This window comes from Ixodes scapularis, unplaced genomic scaffold, assembly GCF_016920785.2.
Source record: "Ixodes scapularis isolate PalLabHiFi unplaced genomic scaffold, ASM1692078v2 PGA_scaffold5__190_contigs__length_132052651, whole genome shotgun sequence".
NCBI lineage: Eukaryota > Metazoa > Arthropoda > Arachnida > Ixodida > Ixodidae > Ixodes > Ixodes scapularis.
In genome coordinates this window covers 84,272,660-84,299,952 of record NW_024609880.1, presented here as the reverse complement: position 1 = coordinate 84,299,952, position 27,293 = coordinate 84,272,660, and the positions used below count along the sequence as shown (strand labels likewise).

Here is a 27,293-nt window from a genome sequence, read left to right as displayed (position 1 = left end):
CAAATGTTCAACGGGATGCATATTTATTTTGATGATCTTTTTTAGTCATCTCGGTCCCTGGTTATCGCAAGACCGTGGTACGTACATGTGGAACGCTAGAGCGCCGTTTCATGGTCACATTTTGCGATTGTCGGAGACGGGATTAGACGGTGGCAGAATGTGCCGAGAAACTGAAGGAGACGAGGACACAAGAGAGCGTGGGTTCGTCAGAACGCCGAGCTCTGGTTGGAGTGATTAGTGGGTAGACTTAAAGCTAGCTAGCTGCCTTTGTCTCCACTGGGCCTGTCGAAGGCATTAGGACTGGGAACGCGCGGTATCTGGCGTTTGTCTCTCGCATTCGCACGCGTTCGACGAGTGCAGTGAAGACAAAGTAAGTTAGGTTTAGGTCTACCCACTAATTATTCCAAGCAGAGGGCGTCGTGGTGGTGTCCGCGTACGCTCTCATCTTCTCCTCTCCGTCAAGGCTCTGTTATACTCCGACGTAACGCGTGCGCGCGTGCGAGCGCGTCACAGCGGCGTCACGTCGAGGAAAACCCGACGCTCTATACTCCGGCGTCATGGCGTAACCGACGCGACCGGCGGCATTCGACGCAGCCTGACCGCCTCGACGCCAAAATGGAGCATGCCGTATTCCGCGCCGGCCGCGCCAGCGACGCCGGTCCAGGATGCATCACGCGCTGGCTCCCGGCAGCCCTCGCGCGGGAAGCGCAACGAATACGAACGATAGCAGACGACGGGAGTACCGCTCCGTGTGGAGTCATGTTCGAAGAAACGGACTCGGTCGGTCGAGAAGCTGATCGAGGGAATTCGTCCTCACCTGTGTGTCTACGACACGAGGAAGCTTGAGGTTTGTATACCGTGCGCTTGTCAGAGATGTAGCGTATGTACATTGACCGCCTACGCTTGCGGCGCAGGCGGTGCACCAAGTCAACAGTGCAAGCGCGAGTTTTCGTCGTGCAAGGTACGTCCACGCCATCGCTCGAACTTGACGCTCAAGAAGCGCTAGGATTTTCGTCTGCTATTCGAAACGAAAAGGAACCGGAAGTAGCGCGCTCTCACAGGAAACGTGCCCTCGTAGTCAGAGTCTGCGCATGCGCCGCGCCGGCGGCCCACCGACGCGCGCCTCGGGAGCCGCCAGGGCCGCCGGAGTATAAAAAGAGCGATTTTTTGTCGCGCGCGGCGTGACTGACGTGACGTAGCCGACTTCGGCTAGCGTTCGCTTGCGCGCGCGTTACGTCGGAGTATAACAGAGCCTTCAGTTTCTCGCCGCATAGTACACCGACGAAAGTGATAGCGGACGCGCCGCTTTCATGGCCGCGTCTTCCGGGCGTTTCATGGGTGCCAGGAGAGAGTGTTGTTATAGCAGCCGACAACGTACGCTGCCATGTGTCTGCCCTCACGACTAGCGGACGGGCTCAGATGGCAGATTTATTTAGGTTTGCGAACGTGTTCAGCCGAGCAGCCAAGCCAATCCGGTAGTAATGGGCGGGGCCACCGTTCTGTGGGCTTGGCCTAGACCGGATGGTAAACTCCAACTAAATTGCGCATAGCGTCAGAATTATTGCTGAAAAAAATTTTCCCCAAATAAATTTTAAAAAAAGAAATTAAAAAAAAACGCGTGTCCCATTAAGCGCATCACAAAATGTTTTTTTTTTTTTTTGTTTCCACTTCAGTGTTCCTGTAAAGAGTCTGGAGTTTTTGCCAATTTATGATAAAGCGGAGTTGTAGAACCCAGCCGAACTGGGCTCTCCAAAGAAGAGGACTAGCGCTGGCACTTGTTTGCCGAAGTATCTCCAAAATGTTACAGCATTGCGTATAAAAAAAAAAAAAGAAAGAAAAAGAAAACACTCCTTTGTACCCAATTAGACCCAACCCTTTCGAAGTTTTAATCTTGGAAGTGGTCAGTGCCTCTCGGAACCACGAATGAGTCTGGATCCTTTCTGGTCGCATTGCCCTGCAGCCCTTGCGAAATAGCACTGCGGAATTTGATCCCGTGAACTTGGAAGGAATTGTTTTTTGTACGGTTGTGCACGGGTCTTCGCTCTCACCAGTTTCTGGAGGAAGCAGTTGGGGAAACCTAAGCCTAAAAAAAAAAAAAGAAAGAAAGAAGAGGTCACGGTGATTGCGATGTTCAGCTTGCATACCGGGACTGAAGCCGATAAGGGAATTATGGGTTGTGTGATAAACGATGGCGACCGAGCTATCTCTGGTTTTGTTGCAGATAGCGTGATTATGTGGTAGGGTCCCTCATTAGCGCCGTTTCATTCTCTTTCTATTGGCGGAGCCTGATAATTTTAGTGAGGAAAATGAAGAGCCGAGAGAAGATACAGGTCAAATAATGATTCTTTCTGCTGGCACAGTTTTTATGTCTCAATGGGCTAGTGATGCCACTGTTTTATCTTGAGGCACCCCGCCCCCCCCCCCCCCCCCCCTTTCCCCGCCTCCGTGCACTGAGTTCTTACGTGATGGCGTGGATAGGAAATTATAAGTATATGCATTACAAGAGCTCTATTCGAAGCATATCACCAGCTGCGTTTATTGGCACGCCCAGTTCCAATCCCTCTACGGATAAATTTTTTTTTCTAATTCTGATAGGACTTTGCAGATTCTCGTAAACGCCTTGTCATTGAAGGGTGATACATTCATAAATGAATATAGATTATGTGGTTTCTGCTTGTAAAAGATGCATTGAGAATTATAATATGAATACACATTTTAAGGCGTTTCGCTTATTGTTTGACCTAGCTAATTGTAGTACAGTTTGTGGGCTTTGCGGCCCGTCACCGCGCAAAAGAACTCGCGCTCCGCGCCCGGCCAGCAACGTGCGCGCGAGCCACGGTCGAGTCTCGGGGCTCGGCAGTCGGTTGGCTGCCGCCAGACAGTAAAGGTGTGTTCTATGATATCTGCCTCGTTGGTCCTTCTTGCGGGTGAGCAGTAGCACCGAACCCTACATTATTTGGCGCTCCACGCGAGGCCTACTGCTCGCCCGCGGGTTGGACCGCAGGCTTTTAGCCCGTTTTAGGCGTGTTCGACCGGTTTTCTCGCTTTCGCCATCCCCGATAGGCCTACGTGGTCGTTCGACTAGGCTTCGGCCACCGGACGCCATCTTTGCCATCGGGGCTTGGCCGTTGTGAATAGTCTGCATATTGTAGTATATTGCGTGTTTTTCCGTTTTTTTGTGTTTTGTTTTGTTCTGTTTTTTCTGTTTGCCTGTTTTTCTGCGGTTGCTACTGCGATGCAGACCCGCCATAGAGCCGCAGCAGACCAAGGCGAGACCGGAGAAGGGCCTGACCCGACGTCCATGGACGTGATGGCTCGGGTGGCCAACCTGTGCGACCCCGTCGCGCAACGCCTGGTCCTGGCTGACCACGGACACCAAGGGCAAGGGCCACGACCCCAAGTGCCGGTTCCGTTGTACACGGGCTACGACGACCGGAAGTCCGTGGCCGACTTCCTGGCCGAGCTGGCGGCCTATAAGCTCGCCACGGGAGCCTCGGACGAGTACGTCCTTGCGCGGGTGCTGCCCGTGGCGTTCCAGGCTAGCGCCGCCCGCTGGTGGCGCATCGTGGCCCCCTTCCTCACCTGGGAAGACTTTCGGCGGAAGTTTCAAGATGAGTTTCTTCCACCTGGGTACAGTCTCGAGTCCAGCGAGAACTGGAGCGCCGGACCCAGCACCCGGACGAGACCCTCGTCGAATATGTACGGGTGATGCAGGAGCTCTATGAAAGAGCCTGCCCAACGACGTCGGAGTCGGACAGGGTTGCTCGGGTGATGCAGCAGAGCCACCCAAGATTCCGGCCCTACCTGCATGGCCGCACGTATTCCACCCTGGAGCAACTGGCCCGGGACGCTCACGGCATGCAAAAGACGCTCCTGGCCGAGCTGCAGTATCGGCCTCCGCCACCGCCTGAAGAAGCTCTTGAGCCGTCCTGTGCCTGGCGAGCTCCCGGGCCCAGAAGAGGTCCGACTCAGCGCCAAACCCTGGATGGCGCGGTCTGTCCCCCCCGTGCGCTGGACTCCTACGCCTTCGGGCAATGGGAGCGCGGGAGACCACTCGATGGTTCGGACCCCCGGCTACGTGCCCGACCGGCTGGATCGAGACTACGGCAGGGTGAAAGCCGTTTAAGGTCCTTCCCCCGCAATGCCAACCGGGGCGCCGATCGCTGGTCCAACGAGGGACACCAAGAAGGGCCGCAACGACAAGCGCAGGCAAGCCAGACGCACGGCCCTGACCGGCGCAACTCGGTGCGGTGCTTCGGCTGCGGTCGCCATGGCCACTTCCGGCGTGACTGCCCCGACCTACTGCGCAACAGCAATGCAGCCTCGGGAAACGAGTACGGCCGGTGGCGTTGACCCCTGAACGCCTGCCGGCCGCGATGACCATGGACAACTCGGCAAAACTTCCATCGGTATGTCGAATTCAGCCTGACCTTGAGCTAATTGAGCCTCGTATGACAGTTACAGTGCTCGGAATAGCTGTGGCAGCGCTGATTGATACCGGTGCGAGTCTGTCGCTTATTGGGGACTACCTGATTGAACGGTGCAAAGAGCAGAAAGCCAACCTGCGCGAGACTAACGTGCGCTTACAGCTAGCGTCAGGACCAGAAATGCTCGCGAGTCAAGCCGTGAGGTTACAGATCGGGTTTAACGAGAAAAAACGCCGTCAGCGTTTCGTTTGCTTACCTGGTCTCACGGTACCGATTATTTTGGGGCGAGATTTCATTTTCGGGGAGAACCTGGTTCTGGACATTCCGAACAAAGGCTACCGGTTGGGTAGTGACGCGCAACTGATTCCATTTACCAGACGAGAGGATTGTATCGTCAGTGTCGATAACGTTGGCGTTAGAACGCCTGCTTTGCGACTCCCATGTGCGGTAAGCGATTCTTTGCAGAAGTGTCCTGCTACGGACCAGCAAAAGTGGCGTCTCCAAAGACTCCTTGAGGAGTTTTCACCGATGTTCACGGAGAACCCCGGCAGAACCGGTGTCTTAAAGCACTCAATCGACATCGGGAATACACGGCCTCTACGCTGCAACCCTCGACCAATCAGCGTACACAAGCGAGCCCTGCTGGACAAGGCGCTCCAAGAGATGATCGACACGGGTGCAGTACGTGAGTCACAGAGCCCTTGGGCCTTCCCGATCGTCCTTGCCCCCAAGAAGGATGGAACGGCTCGGCTTTGCGTCGACTACCGGCGCCTGAATGCGGTAACCGTTCGCGACGCGTACCCATACCCCTCGATTGAGTCGAGGGGTATGGGTACGCGAGTTTTTTCATGTACAACTTGGGAAACGCGAGTTTTTTCACGACTCTTGACTGCAGTCGCGGTTTCCTCCAGATAGAGGTCGAACCCGCTGACATCGAGAAAACAGCATTCACATGCTACAAAGGATTGTACGAGTTTGTGCGCATGCCTTTTGGCTTGAGCAACTCTCCTGCCACATTCCAGCGTCTTATGGACATTGTGCTTGGAGACGCACGGCACAACTACGCCATGGCATATATGGATTACGTAGTAGTCTTTTCACGCACGTTTGAAGAACATCTTGTGCACCTTCGGACTATACTTGAGCGCATGCAGAATGCTGGTTTGACAGTTCACCCGGGAAAAATGCAACTGGCAACATCTAAGATTAACCTACTCGGTTTTGTAATCGACGATGGATCGCTTCGCCCTAATGAGGACAAGCTGAGGGCCATAACTGAGTTTCCTCCCCCACATGATGCAAAGAGTTTGCAGAGATTTCTTGGCATAGTTGGATTTTACCGCCAGTTTATTCCCCACTGTGCAGAGATAACGCGGCCTCTGAACGAACTGCTGCGCAAAGGCGTCAAGTGGCGTTGGACGGAGGCACAACAAAATGCTTTCCTTCAACTGTCCAGAGCTATTGCTGAGACAGCATCTTTGAAGCTCCCAGACCTCAACCGTCCGTTTGTGCTGCAAACCGATGCGAGCGGCTACGGTTTAGGTGCTGTGCTGCTTCAAGACTTTGATGGTGTCTTACGACCCGTAGCGTTTGCTAGCCATACGTTGACAGCAGCTCAGCGGAATTACAACGTTTGCGAGCTTGAGTGCCTAGCCATCATATTCGCCCTGCAGAAATTCAATATGTATCTTGATGGCGCGCGCTTTGTGATCCAGTCGGATAATGCCGCCTTGTCTTGGCTTCAGCGGCTGGAAAATCCGGCAGGACGATTAGCACGCTGGGCACTAACGCTTCAAAAATATGACTACACTATTGTGCACAAACCAGGCTCACAAAACAAAGTTGCAGACGCTTTGTCGCGCGCTCCGCTCGGCAAAGAGCGCGTGCTCGAGGATGCCAATGTTGTGGCTGCGATAGATGCTGGCTCGCGCTGGGGTACTTTGATTAGCCGAGATGAGCTTCGTGCTGCACAGCAGAACGATGGACTTTGTCGCAGGGTCTCTGAGTGGTTATCTTCACGTGACCGACGTGGCAACAGAGACGCTGACATGGGTTTTGACTCGTACTTGCTGGCCGAAGACGGTCTGCTTCTCCGGTACATACCTCAGATCAACGATGAGGAGGGTGGCTCCACAGACACTCCATTTCGAGCCGTGATACCTCGCCGACTTCGCACGTCCTTCATTAGATACTACCATGACTCTGCTTTGGCTGGTCACAGTAGTGGCTGCAAGACTTTTGAAAAGTTAAGCCGTACTGCAACTTGGCCAGGAATTCGTCAGGACGTGCTCAGGTACGCTCGTTCATGCCCGGTTTGTCAGAAAGCCAAACCGCGCGGTGGTCAGCCCCCTGGTCTCATGCAGCCAGTCGTGAGTCGATCCCCATGGGAATGCGTTGCTGTCGACGTCATGGGCCCTTTCCCACGCAGTCCGCGTGGCAACCAGTACTTGTTGGTTGTCACGGATCACTTTAGCAAGTGGGTGGAGCTATTTGCATTACGGTCGCTGACGTCCAAAAGAATCTGGTCGTGTCTGATGGAGACGTTCACACGCTTCGGATTTCCGGCGAAATTGATTAGCGACAACGCTACTTACTTTGCCAGCAAAGTGTTCCGAGACTCATGTGCCGCATTGGGCATACAACACAAGCGGACGTCTCCCTATCACCCACAGGCAAACATCACAGAGCGGGTGAACCGAAACCTAAAATCGATGTTAATAGCTCACACCGAGCGTCACCCTGACTGGGACGCAAAGCTCCCAGAGCTCGCGTTCACAACTCGCACAACCGTTAACCGGTCTACAGGTTTTACGCCAGCTTGCCTTAATTTCGGAAAAGAGCTGACTTTCCCGCTGGAAAACACTTGCACGACCGACAACCGTGGCGCTGCTCGCTCATACGGTCAGTTCGCAGGAAGCCTACGACGCAGACTCAGGGACATCGTTCGTGATGCCCGGGAGAGCTTGGACGCCGCACGGCTTCAGCAGGCTGAGCAGTACAATCGTGGCCACCGGGACGTGCAATTCGAAGTTGGAGATCTTGTACTCCGGCGGACACACCCACTTAGTGACGCCTCCAGAGGTTTCACAGCTTCCCTGGCGAACCGGTGGGATGGTCCGTATCGAGTGCGAAACAAGGCCTCACGCCTTACGTACACGCTTGTTCATTGTGAGTCTGGTCGACACGCCGGACCTGTTCATGTCACCAACCTCAAACGGTATTATGAATCGGATGACGAAGTTCTCTCGCAGGTGGAGAGTGATGCCGATCCGGGTTATAATTAAAAATAAACTTAATTCTGCGAGGACTCTTTTTGATGTTGGTGACGAAGACGAAGACGAAGACTTAGAAAATGCGCGTTGCATTAGGCTTTGACGAGAACTAGTTTCCGCACCATACAGATTGTGCGCGTAGTTCTGTGCGATATACACCGACAGTGTGCTCGCAAATTTAGCCAGTCTATTGCCGCGCCCAACGTACCGACGCTTTCTTGTAGAAGTCTCTCCAGAAGACAACTGTTGATTCTTTTTTTTTTCCTTTCGTTCTTTTCGAACCTTCGACATGTCTCGCTACCGCCTCAACCGTTGCCGGAGGTTCTCTCAACCCCTTCGATGAGCCACGTGGTTTCGGGGACTACGGCAACGCAGTGGGCGGCCGAGGACCCTCTACCGGCCCTAGCTACGCCGCAAGATCAGCAGCCCCGGCTGCGGCTACAACGACGGCTACGGGACACAAAAATGGAGACCAGGATCGCTATGAAGGTCCACCAGAGCCCGACGTTACCAGCTACGGCCCCGGACGTGTCCACTCGTAATTAAGCGGCGGACCATCATCAGGGGTCTCCGGTGATGGTGCTCAACTCTGACAAGATGAACACCGAGAAGCTCTTCAGTCTGCTCTGCCTGTATAACGATGTCGTCAAGATCAAGTTTTCGAAGAACAGGAACGGCCGTGCCATCGAGCAGATGGAGGATCACCTTGCCAAGGAGTGAGCAAGGCCCTTTAAGCATCCTGAGAGTACGTCGCCCTTCAAGGACTTCATGGGTAACTCCAACAACCGCATCACCAATCCGGAGGCGGCCTCCACAAACCGCATCCGGCCGCCTGCATCGTGACAACCCCCTCCTCCTCTACCACCAACAACCAGAGAGAACAGCCACGGAGCCAGAGGACAGAGAACGGGGGGGGGGGGGGGGGGGGGGGGGGAGAGTTTGTGGGCTTTGCGGCCCGTCACCGCGCAAAAGAACTCGCGCTCCGCGCCCGGCCAGCAACGTGCGCGCGAGCCACGGTCGAGTCTCGGGGCTCGGCAGTCGGTTGGCTGCCGCCAGACAGTAAAGGTGTGTTCTATGATATCTGCCTCGTTGGTCCTTCTTGCGGGTGAGCAGTAGCACCGAACCCTACAAGTTATAAGCGTTGAATAGAAAGCTATACTTGGGGCACATCTTTGTAATCGGGAAGCAACTGTTAGGAGTGGTTTTGCTTACCCACATGTTGAGCAATGATGAAGGAATTTAGTAGCGGAGGCAACCAAAATCGATAAAATTTTCTACCCGACAAAAGAAAGTACAACACCGAGTAAGGCACTGAATCATTAACAATACATTGATACTGATGTAAGATAATTAAATATTGATAAAAAAAGTATCCAATTACTACGAGAGTAATACCCATAAAAATGTGCTCATTTTTAAAACTTCTAAAACCTACAAACATAATGAGGAAGAGCGACGTCCTAGGGTAAATACAAGAAGTGATTTTGACGCAAGAGGCCCGGGAGAGATCAAGCTTGGGTTGCAGTCACGACTTAATCAGTCGTCTGAATCAAGTTCCAAATAAAAGACTGCCCATTGTTGCTCGGGCGGCAAGGTAGAATACCTTGTCGTCCAAGCAATGACTACTGTACCGATTCCTCAATAGTCAGTGCACCGTTTCCACCCAACCTGAGTGCACCTCCGAACAGAACCTACAACCGTCATCCTTCATCGGGACAAAAGTGGACTCGGCCCTGAAATCCCCCGCGCTTCCCTTTCCCAGCGGATCCTTTCGAACTTCCGCGTTAACAAAACCCTGGCCATAGATTTTCTATAAATCCAACCATCTTCGCCATGGAGGCTTACGTCCTGAAGAGGACAGTTTCACTGACGAAATGTCCACGGGCGTCAGGCCCCTTTCTAGTTTTTTAAAATTTTTTATTTAACAAATTATGTTTGTAAGTTCTTGTGTTTAACTTTGACTTTTATTCCGTCATTTTTTTCAGTGTATTTCCGGCGTATCTAGCGTACTTGTGTCTAGCCTTGACTGTTCTCGAAAACTAATGACACATTTTTCCGGAACTTTACTCTTTTATTGTGTATGTGACGTTTTTCGCCATTAAATTATATTTTTATTTTTATAATCCTGCGTTTGCTGTGTCTGCGCACCTATGGATATATATATATATATATATATATATATATATATATATATATATATATATATATATATATATATATATATATATATATATATATATATATATATAACGTTTCGAAATAATCGCAGCACTGAACAGAATAACCAGCCCCTGGGAGTTGACAATTTCAGAATGAAGGTGCTAGGTAAAAGAAATAATATAAAGCATTAAAGTTTTGAACATATCACACTTTTGACAATTTTAAGGTCCAGTGAACGCCGTTAATGCGGGCCATCCATTTGGGATCCATCCTGGCGGATTTTCCTGGTCTTCGTTTTCTCGAAGTGATTTAGCGAAAGGACAGGCCCTTGAAAAGGGAGGAACCTCATCATAGTAGCTTTTTTTAACTGTCCGTTTATGCTAAGGTCTACTTTTTTCCGTAGAGCTTTGATCTTGGTTTTTGTTATTTTCACGTAACTTGAGTTGTTTCTACATAACTTTCCCGGAATAGTGTAAAATTCCCTTCAGGTAGCTACTTCCGCTGCTTTTCCTCTTCGGTTCTTTCCTAACAAATTGCATTTCTTTATTTTTATTTTTGACTCACTAGAATAATTTTATTTTAAAAGTTATAATCAGCAGCTAAACCAACAAGTCCGTAAAGAATTGAAGAAGCGAAAAACGTTAGGATAAAGGTAAATAATGATGGAGCCATGGTTTTTTCTTCTTTATTTATTTTGTTAAAAGGATCGGCATGAAGGATATTTGCGAAAGTACGGGAATAGTCTTTTTTATGTCAGATAGATTTTTGCCATGCTATTTCTTGCTTTGTTTACTCCGATAATTTGTCACCTGCCGTGGGTCGTCTTCGTGAGTTACTTTGCCCGTCATCAGGTTTTGTTCGCCGATGTGCTGCGTACGGTGTACCTTGAAGCGGAAGAATTCGCACCATAGTGAAGCCAAAGCCGAGCTGCTCAGGATATGAGTGAGATATTGCGCGGGATGTTTACCGCTCGGTTGGATGACTGGCTCGGCTTTGCTTGGCAGTCTAGTCGGCAGACTGCTTTCAATTTGGCCAGCAGCCGATTAATATGTTCGGGACTTTCGGGTCATGAATAAGTCCAGGGGCGGAAAAAGGAACAGAAGTTGTTACATTTTGATCACCATTAGACACCGTGCCAAACAAAAGGCTGGATGTGGCAAAGTACAGAAAGAGGGAGAGAGAGAGAAAGAGTAAGAAATAGTGAGAAAGAGGGAAAGAGAGGCAGAAAAAGAAAGAGATAGAGAAACATCCTTTTCGACGCATCATTTTCATTTTATTTTTTTACCTCGGCATGGCGTGATGAGTTTTGGAGCCTTCTGACCACCCCGAGAGCTGTAGTGAACGCAGCAGGAAGTCAATTAAGATCGCTTGTACGTACCAGTGTTCACGCCCGTTTAGATTTGAAACAAAGAGAAACGTTACTTTTTTTTTTTTTTTTTTTTTTTTAGAGAGGTATGAAAAGAAAAAAATTGGATTTCGAAGTGGAAGCTGATAATACATCAACATTTCAAGGTGCTACATTTGAGATGGTTACGCGATTCCGACGAAGTATGTTCAGATGTCGGTGTTATTTATTCTTCCCTGTTGTTAGATTGCCCGCGGTCTTTTGTGGAACCCCGTGCCTTTCTTGACTTCTTTTCATAAGTAGCTTTTTTTAATTACATTTTTTTTTCGTAGAAGTTAGTGTGAAGTCTAAGATTGTTTTCCTGTAGTTCATAGATATACATCTATGAAGTTTGGTAAGCGCCTCTGGAGTATAGAGTCGACTATTTGTCGATCGCGTTTCAGTTGTGCGTCACTAAGCTTTTTCACGTTTCTCGTAAACGCTGAACTGGAAGAATTTTATTCCCGAATACAAATTTGTGAAAAAATAAACATGTCAAGAACAAAGAGCTATTAGAAGAGCATATTTATTGTTTTAATAAAACAATGAAAACGCGAGCTGCATTTTTAAGTTTTTTCAGAGCCTCCGTTACCGCATGCAGAGAAATGCTGACAAAAGTTTCTAAACGGCCATGTCTCGAGCGCAATGGAAGGTAGAAGCGCTGTTCTTATTTTCAATGCAAGTATTACATGATGGCATTTTACGAAAACTCTCCAAGCCCCTGTCCCAGATTAACGATAATTTTTTTTTTAAATATTCCTATAGCAAACGTCATTCTCTATCTTCTTTCAAAAGATGAATAGCCGAAGACTTATACTCTTGTTTATAACTGTCACACAAAACGGCAAGGATAGTATACGGAGGTCGGAGAGGGGGACTCTGTCGACGTGAGCGGTCGCCAGGCTTCCTGGAGTCTTTCTTGAATTCTCCGACGAGTGCGGGAAGTGTTTTTCGGCACCTCGCTCAATGGTTTCCTTCCCCTCACCTTTCTCCCGGGCTCAGTGGGGGAACGCGTGTAGGCCCAGGTTCTTGATTGCCTTGCCGGAGGATCGGGTTACTCCCGAAGCCACGGGCCGCAGACGGCCGCGTCTGTGGCGGCCACAGGCATAAATATTGCGAAACACGCTGTCTCGTAACTCTGCCCAAAAACAAACCAAACAGAACAATATAACAGGAGGTCTTTGAACCCAGTGGAGTTGCGTTACCTTAAACGGCAGGGAATTTTTGGGATATTTGGGTTTACAGGGCAGACTGCTTTCAGGGCCAAAGGGCAGATCCGCAGGGCAATGACCGTCTGGGAGAGGGAAATTTCCGGGCTTGGTGTGCGAACCTCTGTTTGATTACGAGGAACAAAGGGGGCAGTGCGAGAAAAGACTCGGAGGCGAACGGACCCATCGCGTCGTCGAGTGGGGCGACGAAACGACTGTCGACTGACTCTCGCCAAGTACAGGACGGCGTTCCGCTGTGTGTGAGCGTGTCAGCTGAAGCTGTGGGTGCGAGGCCAGGGGGCCCCGCCCATAGTGAGCCAGCCGACCGCCGGAACTCCTCCACCTTGGACGGACCGCGCAGGGAGATGTCGTCAACCATCGACTCGCCAGATGAGACTTTCCGCACTCGCTATTACTCCTTTAATTAGCATCTTTTGATTCGGTTAATCGTGAGATTTTCATTGGCAACTGTATAAGCCTCCGTAAACTTTAATTTGTAAACTCTATTTTCATAAGTGTTCTACCCAATATTACAGAAGCGATTTGTGAAGAGTGTATGCGTCTTAATTAGCTTTCTGCCTTCAACTAGACGCCCGCAACGCGTCTCCAGTAGACGCCCGCAACGCGTCTCCGGCTGATTCATATACTGCGTCCGAATAAGTGGTCTCTAGACTACCAGCTGCTGACGTCAAAGAAGTGCCATAGTTGATGCTGGCCGTGGTAATAGCGTTGTCACAGCAGCGTCGCTGGTGGGTGTGGTAGATGCCTGCTCTCCTGGAGCTTGCTCTCCAGCTCTGCCAGTCCGCGGAAGCTATGCAACCATGGAAGTTGTCACGCTGCCTTGAGATCGGCACTTGCGCTCGCTCGTGCTTTCTCCCAAAACTTATACGCCGAAACGCAAGTAGGAATAGCGACGTCCGATTCCATGATGCTCCGGCCTTTTGCGGCGTCATTTGACGCTACTTAAGGACGACTTTTGATGCATGGCCGTAACCGAGAGACACCTGCCGAAAAACGCCATAAACTAACCCACAAGACAAAATAAAGAAAAACCGTGAAAAAAAAAATAAGAAGGTAATATTGTCTATTTACGGCACCCTGCAATTCCCAGCACCACTCGGGAAAACCTAATTTGAAAATGCAAACGAAATATAGTGTTAAAAATATTTGACATATCTTCCTTTCGCATCTTAACCTTAGAAAAAAACGGCAATTAATGAACCATTCGTAAATGCAAATCGATTAAGGCATTTCAAGCGTGGCTCGCGAATACATGCCTTGCCCATACGTCATCCAAATTTGCATGCTGGGATAGCCACCACCATACCTTCGTACCGAAACCAGCCGAAGCCGAATCGCCATTGCAGCGCCCGTAGCCGGCCGAGTCAGCCGAGTACGGCGAGCGTCTTTCCGCGATTCCTTTCTCCGCCTCGCCTTTTTGCCGAGTGTATTTTTTTTGCCATGGTTGCATGCCTGGTTGTCGGTTGTGCGAACAGGACGAGGAGCAAGAACCGTCGCGATCGCAACACACTCTGCGACGCGAGGTTTTTCAGGCTGCCGAAGGTGATCACGCGCCAGTGTCAGCGCACGTTTGAGCTGTCAAAAAGGCGAAGAAGCGCGTGGGTAACAACGATCAACAGAGCCGACCTGGTCGCAAACGATAACACACACGTATGCAGCATCCAATTCGTCACAAGTAGGAACGTTTTTTGGCGTTTCTTTTTTTGCGGGATCCGGCGGTAAACTGGGTGCTGGTGTAACATCGCAATGTAAGCAAGTGCGCTCGCTGCACTGAGTCTTGCTGCCGCGAACGCGCAAACGAACGCCGTTCTTCTCCTCTTACAGGCGCTCCCTCGAAGTTGTTTGATGAGACGAATCCTGACTGGATTCCCAGTCTCAAGCTTGCCTACACAGACAAAGGGGATCGTTCGGCTTCACGTCGCACCTCTCGATTCGAAAGGACGCGACGGCGCAGCAATACGAAGACATCGGTACGCCCTCCAGACGATCTGGATATAGACGCGGAAAAATCCGGTAACTTACTCTGCTGATTGTTATTAACAGTTATGTGGTGCCTTTAACTAGTTGGTTTTATTACGTGCAGCTAATTATGAAATGTTTTCATGTGTTTCATTGTCATCACACTAGATGGAGAGGCTGCAACAGGACAGCGCTTGGACCCCCAGGACATCGAGAATGTCAGTATTTCCGGGGAGAAAGGTAATCATGACCTTTGCTTCATCGCTTCGTGTTGACAGTATCTTAAGCAGTGCTCAGGCCTTTGTAGAAAACATTTTTTAAGGTCTCGCTTAAGAGCTCGGTCACGAAGGCTCCATTTCTCACTGCAGGCACCAGCGTGCAAACTGACGTCACAGCTGCCCACATTGCTGCAATGGAGGATGACCTAGCCTTTGTCAACACCGAGGTGTACGCATTGCGGCAGAGCAAAGAGGATTATCAGCTCACCGCAGCAGCCCTTCAGCGTGACCCCAAGAAAGTCAAGTGCTACACCGGATTAGAAAGTTTTGGTGTCCTTCTCGGAGTGTACCACCTGATTGAGTGTGCTGTGCATCACTCGGCAACGAACAGTCTGAGCAAGTTTCAGGAATTTCTGGTTTTCCCGAAGAAGTTGAGACTTAATTTAACATTCCAGGATCTGGCCTTTTGCTTTGGTGTGTCCGAGGCAACCACTAGTCGAGTTTTCGACCGCTGGTTGCATGCCGCCTACTTTCGCCTCAAGAGCCAAATGATCTGGCCAGAAAGACGAACGCTACAACAAACTATGCCACAGCCATTCTACGATGCCTTTGGGGACAAGGTGTCGGTTGTTCTGGACCAGGGTGTCGAACCGAAATTTTTATTGGTTCGGTTCCGGTTCGGGTTCACGGCTTTCGGTTCGGTTCCGGTTCAGTTCCGGGGAGCCAAAAATAACGGTTCAAACCGGTTCGAACCGGTTACAACCGGTTTGAACCGCTAAATTGAAAACATATTTTCCGCGTTCTTTTGGCAATATACACTATTTCCGTTGTGAAACGATTAACTATATAGTTTCTTCGATCGTCCGTGCAATTTACTTTTGTTCTTACGTACCAAAAATATTAAGTTCAGTTATTTAATTTTGACGCAAGAGTAGAAGAAAATCTACATTGGCATACATAACGTCGTGTTCATACGACTCAATATCTATTTCTTTACGAGTAAAACATATTTCGCCTGAGTCAAAATGTTTAAGTACAAGAGTAAAGAGTAGAGCTTGTTGGTACGTACCTGTAAATAGATCAGCTTCTAATTTAGAACCATACTGTATTTTCTTGTCCCTTCTTCGTGTTAAAGTAAAATTCTCAAGTTCAAGCTGATCTATTTACACGGTATAAAATGTTGTCGCGAACTGTGGTAGGTCGTCTAAAATACCCGTCATTGGTACAACTTTGTGTGTCACTATTAAAAATAAAATCGTGCCATTGAACTAAAGAAATAATTACATCACATAAAAATATGAAATGAGCATGCACCTCGTGGCCATATATCATGAAATAAGGTTTACGAAATACACTTCACAATATATATATATATATGATGACGACCCAACTTGGCTAAAAGCAATGAAAGTTTCGAAATGTAACAAAGTTTTAGGATAACTTTTTTCAGTCTATCTTTTATAGAAACACCGAGCGGCAATCCAAATGCCTGTTGTTCTAACCAAACATTGTTTACTCTCAGCACCGCACGCATGCGACTAATCATGGAGCAAGGAGTAATTGAAATTGTTCACTCTAATATATACGCACCTTCGCACTCAGATCGAATCTGGCCCAAAATAGCGCTTGCCCAAGTGAACATTTTCTTATACAGAATAAGCTGGCATAGCCTGGCTGTTGAGGTTTGTTGTTGACAAGATGCCGGATAATTTAATTTGCAAATGAGCATCAACCTTGCTAATTGATGATTTTAACACGATAGCGTTAACGAGCTCATGTAGCAGAAAAACCGATGTCGGTGGCGTGACTGGAAAATCCTGATGGGTCGATAGGTTCATGACGTCAGAGCTACATACCCTAGCGCAAGAATTTCAAACAACCCACAATGCTTACGTGAAACGTGATATCACGCGTGGAATGAGGGTGATAAAAACATGATTTGTAATGCGAAATAAATGTCACCGTATGTTTCAAATGATTTCACTTTTGAAAGTAATTCCTTTGCCTTAAAGCGAAAATTAAATATTTTAGGCAGGATTGGAACCCACAACCCCTTAGTTGCGAGTCAGACGCTTTTCACTAGACCACGCGAGGCACGCTTGCGCGGCAAATGAGAATGCGATGCAAACGAGGCCCGTTGACGCGATCGCGTTCCACTTTTAAAGGCGAAGCTTAAGCGTCCTTCAAAATTCTTTTTTGTTTAGTAAAACGAAGTAGTATTTCACGTCCTACTCGACAAGGCAGCTACTTAATTGGACACTTTCTGACGGTTTGCATGCGTAATCATCATAGTTCTACCGCGCGCACCCTGTTTACTTTCTTTTCGTCCAGCCCACAGACATATAAAACTAATGTTCACCAAATAAAAAAGGCAATAACAGACTTCTATATGTTTGAGAAGTTATATGTGTGAGGAAAACATAGCTATTTAAATTAGCTTCAAAATCAGAATTGTATGTAAGGCCGTCCCATATCACTTACAACGTGCCTGTCAAGGATAAAAACGCCGGAAAAGATTGGCAGAACCGCTTTCAAATAATTTGGGGGGCATTGTAATTAAATATATTTTATCCTGACAAAAAAAATTTTACTTTATTAAGTTCACATAACCGCTTGAGACCGACGCGGAAGGACGATACTCGAAACTACGCCAGCTGTGGAGTCTACGTCATAATGTTTGTCTGTTTGCTGATTGGCAGTGTGAAACATCGGGTTGCAGGGTACGCTAAAAAGGACTTTATGCTCACATGATGAATTGGAAGTCAAATACACGAAATGTTCAAAAAAGAGAGAAATAATTAATGTTATGTTTTCCAAATAATTCCTTTCAGAACGCCTTACTGCAAAAAGAGATGCGTAAAGATGCACGCAATGATATTCATGATTTTACATAAATAGCGCGAAGGACAGGCAAAGATTCTTGAAATCTTAGTATATTACATTTCATCAGCTTGCATGAGCTCGAAACTTCCGAAATACTGCCTCGGGAGGCAAATGTTATATTCGGTTTTACCTGCACTTGTTTTGGGCCCTCACTTTACAGCACTATGCTAGAATAGTCATGCGTTCTAACATTTCTCTAGGCTGCCATATCTCATCGCGAGACTGATATAAATACTTCACAAATTTACAATTAGGGCATCTATGGCTAGTGTTGCGAACATCATATTTCACCAGAAAGCTGAACTATTTAGCATGGTATGCACGTGACGTTATCACACTATAGGCCGGTGGTCATTCTGATTCCTTCTTGCTGAGAAAGTCGAATTCGACGGTGCAAAAGGCACGCTGCAGGAGGCGCAAGCTCAGTGAAAGCAAAGTATTTGAAAGGCTAGTATTATTCTTAGTGCATCGTCGTGAGGAACGGCGCCAGCGTCTGGAACGACAAAAACATGCTTTTTGGCAAGAGCGCTTTTCCAATCAAAGTAGTTTCCAGGGTCACGCTTTTTGGTCTGCGCCAAAGATGCAGGGAAGAGGAACCTTTACAACACAGTATGTTTCTAAAACTCCCCCCCGGCCCCACACACAGAGGCACTTCTTTATACAGTGGTGCTGTTAAGGGCTAGTCATGCGTTACCGCCATCTATAAATGGCGACGGCCACCAGACAGCCGGCTTGCCAGTTGTTTGGTTGCCACCGTCGCTCATAAATGGCGGCAACCCCCCCAGCCTTTCCAGTCTGGCTTGCCGACTTACGGCCGGCCATTGCTTCATTCCCACCATAGTACAGCATTTCTGGCCTTCCTTCTTCACCAGAGTGGAAAGGCTGAAAGTATTCCTGAGGAAATGCCTCCTTCGTTTGTGTCTGTTAATTCGACAGTTTTATTTGACACTTGTTAACCGCAACCTTTTATTGCTTTTATTTTGCACCCCGTTGAGTTTAAAGGGGTAATGAAACGATATCGGGTTGGAATGTGCATGACTTTTCCGAGGCATACTGGTCCCCTGGTCCAAGTGTACTCGCCACAGGGCGCCACTCATTCAGAAGCTTCTTTGTCGTGGTGAAACTGCGAGGATTGAACGAGACTATTTCTTTTAGTCTTGCCTTCTCCAAGATTGATGTCGTAATTGTGGGATCAAAACCACCCGCCTGTCGACAGTCGAGCGCGACTCATGGATTGCGCAGGAGAACTGTGTGAGCACCGTACATCGGCTCGTAACAATCAATGCCTCGGCGGACACTTGGGTAGGGGCTCGTGTCCAACCACTGTGGTGATGAGAATAGTCGAACTCTAACAATGCCTGGAGCTCCAGCACGCGTTTTCTTTCTTTAAAACTCCAGCGCGGGGGTATGATTAACCTTGTGAGCCATAATATTCTCACTGAACCTAACAAGAATGCTGCAGTAAGTTCCTAACAACACTGCAGTAACTAGCAATATAAAGACACAGGCAAAAGTTTGGAAAGTATAACAAAATAGTTCAGTAGCTGCCTTCTGTAAGTTAAACAAGAAATGTACTTTGGATGCTATCCATTTTTCTATTAGATTTGTTTCATTGACGTTCACTTCTCGCAATGGCTGGAATAAACTGTTTTAAACTTGAACTGGGCTGCTGTGACTAACTGCAGCATGTTATTGAGTGTTGACTTATCTACCCACTAATGTAGGTTACGAGTTGCCTTTGTTTGGAATCTGCCAGTTCTTTTCGCAGGATTGCTAACATGTTAGGCTTGATCTTATGGAACATGTTTCTACCAGTTTTAATCCACATAATTGAACATTGCAGTCGTACAGGCCTTGGAAAGGGAAATAAAGGAGGAGGCAGTTGATCACGCACAGAGACGACAGTTTTGTACCTGCACACTGGCTACATATATTACATGGTGGCCGCAGTTTTAACGATGCTCATCCTTGAAAGATATCCAGAGAATCCCGCAGGTGAGGGGTACCCTGCAGTCGAGAGCTGTGAAGTCTAGTTACTAAAGGCAGTGTGAATTAATAAGAACCCACCAGCATCCCCGTGTCCGCCTGTCAATTGCCAGAATCGCTCTTCATCAAATCTTAACACTGGCCTCGATGGATTCAACGCTCTGAACGACTACGGGCCATAGGCGGACTTTACAGAGCGATGTTAAAAGAATGGGCGAACACCTTTATCTACTGCATGTGTGAGATAGTAGAAGTAATTCTGCACTTGCTTAGGCTCACCCAGAAACTCTTCCTACAATATGACACTGTCAAGGCAGCTCAACGTTTGACAGGAACGAAAAATAAAAAAAAAATTACTTCGCTGCTTCACAGTCTGGGCAGTACCAGTGCTCCTTTTTTGGAGCACGTGTAAGTCCAAGGCGCGTGAAGTGGAACCACTTGAACTTGCAGTCCTTGGCGTCGCAAGCAACCATTTTCCCTGACTCGGGCCCCCTGTAGAAGCAAAAACTGCTCGGCTCACGTCCCTGCTCTTCTTCGGATGCAGTGCTTCTTGTGAAATAGCGCCACAGCAGCTCCGGCATGATAGCACTTACAAACAACCGAGTTCCTCTTGGCAGCACTTGGGACCAAAAGGTCTCGTCTCTGAACACAAGTTCAATATGAATGACTTTCACAGTCCACACAACAAAGTCGCAGTTGGCAACATTGCAAACAGCCATTTGAGTCTGCACTTGAAAGAAGTACATATGATCACGCTTAGCGATAGCCGGCCATCTACACGTTCTAAGCAGAATTTTGGGTCCGCACACAGATCCTGTGCTGCAGAGTCCTCTGGCGGGCACGTCACTTGTCCACTTTTGCAGCCTTTGCACTGTGCCGACGGAGACGACGGATTCCTGTTGAATGCGGTACAAGAACCAGAGTCCAGGTTTTCGGGACCATGCAGTGCCGATTCTCGCTGAGTGTACGGGCACTTTACTTCTAGGAGCCCACTGCCGCAGCAGTCGCAGTGTAGTGCGGCGTCTGGGCTGGCTGCGATGTGGGGGTACCGTGTACTTAAGTAGAGCCCACAGTTCCGGTGTGTGAAGTTAGCATGGGCTCCTTTCACCCTGCCCACTGAACGGCCTCGTCTTCGTGATCTAGCCCCCATCTGGTAGCCGGTGTAGAGAACTTGTGCTCTTCTGGATAACATATGCACTCGATCAGGCTGAGAGACGGCTTCTCCACAGAAGTCGAGCACACTGACTTCATTGTAGACGCTGTTATTCGTCCAGCCTGATAACTGTACCACTTTGTGCACTTTGACTGTGCTCGTGGGGTGGCTTCGGCGAACTTCGCCATGGTATTGTTGACAACGAAATCCGCAAAAAATGCCTCTGCACGTTCAATGAGCTTGTCGAGTGTCTCGGAGAGTGCATCTTGTGAAAAAAGTCCTCGTAGTGTGCTTGGTTCCCTGGCTTGCGGAGGGGGGAAGACATCATTTCGTCCTTCAATCATCAGCATCAAGGACGGTTTTCCTTCTGCAGCAGAACATATGTCATACAGCTTCGTAAGCTCATCTTCCGACGGTTCTGGATTTGGCTGTCTTGTGTGAGCAGTGTTCTCTTCCTCACGGCAGCTTTGTAAGTGATTTTTCTTGCTTCTGGCCGAAGAGAAGCCAATTTCTCTGATTCTTTTATAATCCACACTCTGCGTGTATGCAGGTAGCCACGTGTTCTCCTTCTGAGTTAAGGTTGAGGAATCTCTAATCCTGACGATTGCTTCAATGGTGAAGAGTGTTGCTCCAACGTGTGAACAGGCTTCTCCAGCCCCAGCCATGCAAGCACAGTGCGCAGTAACGACGCTGCCATCCCCACGTGTAAGGATCCAAACCTTGGCTGGGGTCTCCCTCAGCCTTTGGGAGTGGTTGACCTGAAATGACAAAAAGATAGAATGCCCATGAAAAACAAAAGTGCACACACAGTAAAATAAGGCCAATGTTGTGGTTCAGCTCAGATTGCATTGAAAAATAGACTTAATTGCATATGCTGGCTGAAATATTTTCACTACGGTTTCTTTCTCTTTGTATTAACTCGGGTTAAGCTCTCGACTAGCGTCTTGTTCGTGCTCTCTAACCATTCACCGCTTAAAGGTATGTCCACTTCAGGACGCCGTTTTTACTTCAAGCACTCGTCGCTGTTGACTTGTTTTGGGTACACTTGCGCGATCTTCGAGCAATCATCGTCTGAACAACACCTCGGTCAGCGTAAAACACTCCCTAAGAAATGCGGTGATTAATTATGTCGAGCACTACATACCTCACTGAGCTGGATGACGTTGCCGCCTACGATTCCTCGCGCTGAGGGGCCTTTCACCCACCCGCTTGTGAAGTAGTTGTGGGCTTAAAGAGATTTAAATGCTTTTATCTCTTGAAGGGTGGCGTAGCTCACGGAAAACACCAAATAGTTGACGATGTCTCCATGAGTTACGTTAGGGAAAAAGGCGGCATCGAATGTCGTGTCCACGCCGACGCGAAGTTTGTAGGGATCCTCGCCGTCGTAGAGTTCCACCTTCATCGCGTGTCTCGCTCTCGTAGGCCCAACGAGCTCGTCGAAGTAATCTCCGCAGAGCGGCAACGTCCGCTCCTCCGGCGACGGCATATTTAGCCCGTAGGCGCTGGTAAAAATAGAAAACGCTACGTTCTCAAGCTGCGTAAACACACCACGGTCGGACGAAACACGCCGTTGACTACGCTTTGTAGGTTCTCCGGTCCTCCGCTGGTACGGAGCAATGGCGATCGGGGGCGGGGCATCGCGGCGTGACGTCAGGCGCAAGGCATGCATATCGTTTGGCAATTCCGTCAATATTAATATTGACATCACCTGTAAAAGCGTTTAGGAGAGTTCTCGATGTGCAAACGTAAATCGGCTCTATGGAGTTAATAGGTCCAAGAGATGTAAAATCTGCCTAAAAAGTTTCAAAAAATGTAAGAGTAGATGTTAGGAAGGTTGTTTTCCCCGACCTCGATGAACCACCTTGAAGTTGCCGTCGAGGACCGGGGGATCGTGAATGAAGTTATTTGCTGGAGGGATGCATAAGTCGGTGGTGGTGCAGAGGCCACCGACAACTCGTTCCGTTAACGAGATGAACGAAACTTTACTTCGATAAAATAAAAAAAAATATCAAACAATTACATAAAAGACAAGTGCGAACTGCAATAAACTACCGCGCACGGCTTACAGACTGCGCAGATGGCTCGTCGTCGGATGGTCCTACCGCGCACGGTAAGGACGGCGACTACCTTGTAGCCGCGAAGACCAAGACGCTGTCGCGCACGACAGGTAACGTGGCGCATGCGGGAGCTGAACGTAAGTGGGGTCGCCCACGAGCCCGTTCCAAAACTCCAAGATTTCCCTGTCAGGCCAGGGTCTAAAACAGCGTGCTCGATCCCGTCCAGGCCAATCAGTGTTCGACCCTGGTCCCATTGGCTAGAGAAACCAAACCACGACGCCTAAACACAACGCACTTTCGACCAATCGGGTGAGAGGTCATTGCTCCGGGAGTGAACCATAAGTCAAGCCTTGGTTCTCTGAAGCCGAGGATAACATACGACTTATGGCTTTCCTATCTGCCACAGAACATACACATTCCCAAACGGCGAGAACCACCGAGACATGTCGGCTGGGGCACGTCTATGCCACTGCTAAAGGCCGTTTGCAACAAAGTAAACCGAAAGACACGCCAGGCATATGCAGAATATATAGGGAGCGCCTGGTCCCCGGGCGTCACGGAAGAGTTCCGAGACACGACTTCGAGAGCTCTGAAGCACTTTGTCACCCAGCAAACGACCTGGCGACCGGTGACGTGTTAATGTCTCGGCCATGGGTTCCCCGGCAAACCTTTACGTCTGGCCCCGCGTCCGAGGATCAATGGGTAGACGCACACTGCGCTGAGACAGCAGCCTCTCGTCGGCAAGTTGTTTTAACGTGGGATCGAAAACCGGGGTTCCGCATGAAATGCAAGGAAGAGGGCGACATAACCCCGACCATTTCCCCGATTTCGGGAAAAGCTCATAAACAAGCAGAATTCCGACTTGTAACGGCACGGGACCCCTTGAAACGCGACACTCGACTCCCAAGGCGCGTCCCCATTCCCGACCGAAGCGCCGTCAGGCGGCTAAACGAAACAGAGCGGGGTATGCCGTCCTGTCGGTCGAAAAAAAGTAATAAATAAAAGTGACCACCTCTACAGTGAGGAAAAAGCACTGCTAGGAAGGAACCGTTTTGCGACAAAACTCGTGGAATGAGACAGCAACGTCCACAAGGTCTCCCTTCGTCCTAACTATGCGCCTCGCGTTTGGCCACACGGGACCTGTCAATTAAGCGGTTCCCCTAGGGTGAATCTCATTACCGAGCTTGGTCGTCTCAGAAATAGGCCCCCGCCCCCAATACTTTCGCCCCTATAGCCACAGTATAATGTCGCCTTTCCATGTACACATCCGGTTTCTCTAAGTTTTCACTTCAAAAAGTGCCGCTGGCACAGAAAGTGGCGGACACTTTGGACTGAACCTTAGCGTAGCTTTTTCGTTCATACTGGAGGTGCACGCTTTGTTGTCGCTATGTATCCTGAGGTCGAGGATCATCAGCACTTTAAAGTTGGAGTGCCAAATATTGATTTTTTTCTCTTTAGGTGGCCAATGAGGACACGGTCTCTGAACGCCCTAGAGAAGTTATGCGTGAGCAATTATTATCGCGTTAGGTTCATTAATAGACCGGATATAATAATTTTGTGAGATTAGATATTTACTTTACACAATGCTCATGAGATCAAGCATCATAGAACAATGTAGAATATGCCGCAGCGAGGTGAATAATTTATTTTATTAAAAAATTTATTTTATTAAAATTTTATATTTTTATTTTTATTTTATTAAAAATAACCCAATTGTTGAACAACAATATGGATTTCAAAAAGGGAAATCAACCGAGGAAGCTTTACTGAAAATCAAGAACACAATTTTAACCAATTTTGAGACCAAGCCTTACACATTAGGAATATTTTTAGATTTCAGGAAAGCGTTTGATTCTATTAAGCATGAAATAATTCTGAAGAAGTTTTATAACTATGGTATTAGAGGAGTAGCCCTAGAACTTATTCAAAATTACTTATCAGATCGTGTGCAATATACGACTTTAAGTTGCAAGAAATCAGAAATCGGTAAAATACAATATGGTGTTCCCCAGGGGTCCATCCTTGGACCACTCTTATTTTTGGCGTATATTAATGATATTGTCAACATTCCCCACACACCTGACATTGTGCTATACGCCGATGATACAAACGTATTTTTTTCTGGTGCCAACATAGATGAACTTGAATCACTTGCGAATGATTGGATGTTAGAGTTAAGTGCATGGTTGACATGTAATGAATTAGAGTTAAACACCGAGAAAACAAAGTATATGATATTTTGAGCAAAAAATAAAAGTATTAATCAAGAACTTAACCTACGAGTTAGAAATAGTGAAATTCAATATGTAAAAGCTCACAAGATTTTAGGTGTATACTTTCAAGAAAACCTTAATTGGTCTTATCATATTGATCAGATCCGGCCAAACATCTCCCGGTCAATAGGTATTATAAATAGGCTCAAATATATCATTCCGGTTTGGTTAAAACGACAGTTATACTTTACTCTTGTTCATTCTCGTTTAAATTACTGCAGTTTGGTATGGGGTACGTGCTCACAGACCTGTTTATCCAAGCTGCTCATTCTACAGAAAAGAGCAGTACGGTCAATTGCCAATATCTCATATAAGGAACACTCTAGCCCATATTTTATCAAGTATTCTCTTCCTACGGTAGAACAATCACTCATTCAAAAACTGGCAATTTACATGTTTTACAAAATAAAAGCACACCCTCAGTTTGTACATGAAAATTACGTCAACAGTGCATCAATATACTCATTTCGCCATACCCACCACACTCAGTCCAGAGTACGCACAAACTACGGTAAACAAAAAAATACTTAATCAGATCGCACAGCTATTAAACAACCACCCTGAAATACTGTCCATGATAAATAATTCCAATACAATATACACATTTAAACGAACACTGAAAACGTACCTTTCAGGTATAACATGATTTATTAAAGTTTCCGGACGCATTTCTTTTGTTATATCAATGTATCTTATAGTGTAATCCCACTATTAGTATTTGATTGTTTTTATTTCTATGTTTCTGTACGTTGTGCTGCTGACTGTACAGGGGGATGGAGCCCTGTCAGGCGATTTAAATCGCCTTTTGCCCCATCCTCCTAGACACTTGTCTGAATAAAAAATATTATTATTATTATATTATAATATTATATTATATTATTATTGCGATATTTATTTTGCTTGCGCTTGTCTGGAACCGCGATATTAGGGTGATGTCATTGAAGAGAGCGCATAACTATGCACGGGGGAAAGAGTTGAGCACGTTGGTTAAACTATGGCCGTCGCCGCGTAGATCCAAAATATTATCACGCGTTGTAGCGTAGTAGGTCTCAGAAAGACGCAACTGTATTAAACAGCTGTTAGATGCTCATTCTATGAGCTAAAATCAGAGCCGCTGACATGGCGTCCACCGCCTCATAGTTTTTTGAGCTCACGTGACTCCCGCCACAGTTGCTCTCGCTGGTAGGAGATGTCATCGCGAAGTCCCGGGTTGCCGCAACAGAGAACAGAAGAATGCGGTAACACAGGGCTTACAAATACTTCCCTTATTAAGGCGAAATCCTTAAACGTCTCATCGTTCAGTCAATCTTGAAAGTCCTTGAGAGAAAACACGTCGATGACACGAAAATTATGAAAACACGTCGGCGACACGAAAGCTACAAAAACCCATCGGCGACACAAAATGTACGAAAACCCACTGTTCGCCACTGTACCGCATGATGGCGTTACTTGTGCCAGGATCGGCGGAGGGGCGCGCGACGCAAACCCAGCGGGAGAGGAGGACATTCTCGCTCGGGCAGCGGTGAAGAGCGGGCGTGCGACATGCCGTGAGATTAACGGCGCCAAAAGGGCTCCTTCAGAGAGCGCGCTGTCTTCGGAGATTCGCTACCACCGGTAACGGCGCTTGGGCTTTCGCTTTCAAGTCGTCTTATGGATAACATAAGAGACCCTGAAAAATCATCTTCGCTGTTTTCGGGGTTAGGGATATCAGACGCATTATTTGTACAGAAGAAAACTAAACACAATCCTACACTTTGATATTTTTACTTTTAAATATATTTTTACTTTTGAATATTGTTTTTGTCTTTACAGGTGATTGCTAACTTATGAATGACAGGCAGATAAGGCATCTTCTTTATAAATTTTTGGTTACTACGCCCTTGTAGAATTTTTATTTCGTTCATGCCGCGTGTCCGCGGTGGATTTTCTAGTACTAATGTGTACAAAGGGGCAAGCAACCGATGTTTATGATGCATTTTCGATTCTAATTTTTTTAGCCTTCCAATATTTTGTGCTGAATAATTATTTTTTGTAATCTGAATAATTGCAAAATTGCAATTATGCAGCAATAGCAGTTCTCTGAAGCTATTATCTCAAGAAGTTTCTCGGGTTCTCAAAACACAATTGGTGTAAGGACTGAAGAAATGTGAAGCATTTCCATATATTACAATAACTCAACGTTATTGCGGTTATTCTTACAATTCAAAGCGATTAAGTACATTGTTGTGGTTGTGGGATGTTATTAAAAATATTATCTTATAAAGTGAAATGTAGGTCATGTAAACGGAGAAC

The 27,293-nt window shown here is 47.6% G+C and overlaps 1 pseudogene; it reads right to left on the bottom strand.

Moving 5' to 3' along the window:
- Window positions 1–20,622: 20,622 nt before the first annotated feature.
- On the bottom strand, window positions 20,623–22,157 carry LOC121838180 (annotated as a pseudogene).
- Window positions 22,158–27,293: the final 5,136 nt, after the last annotated feature.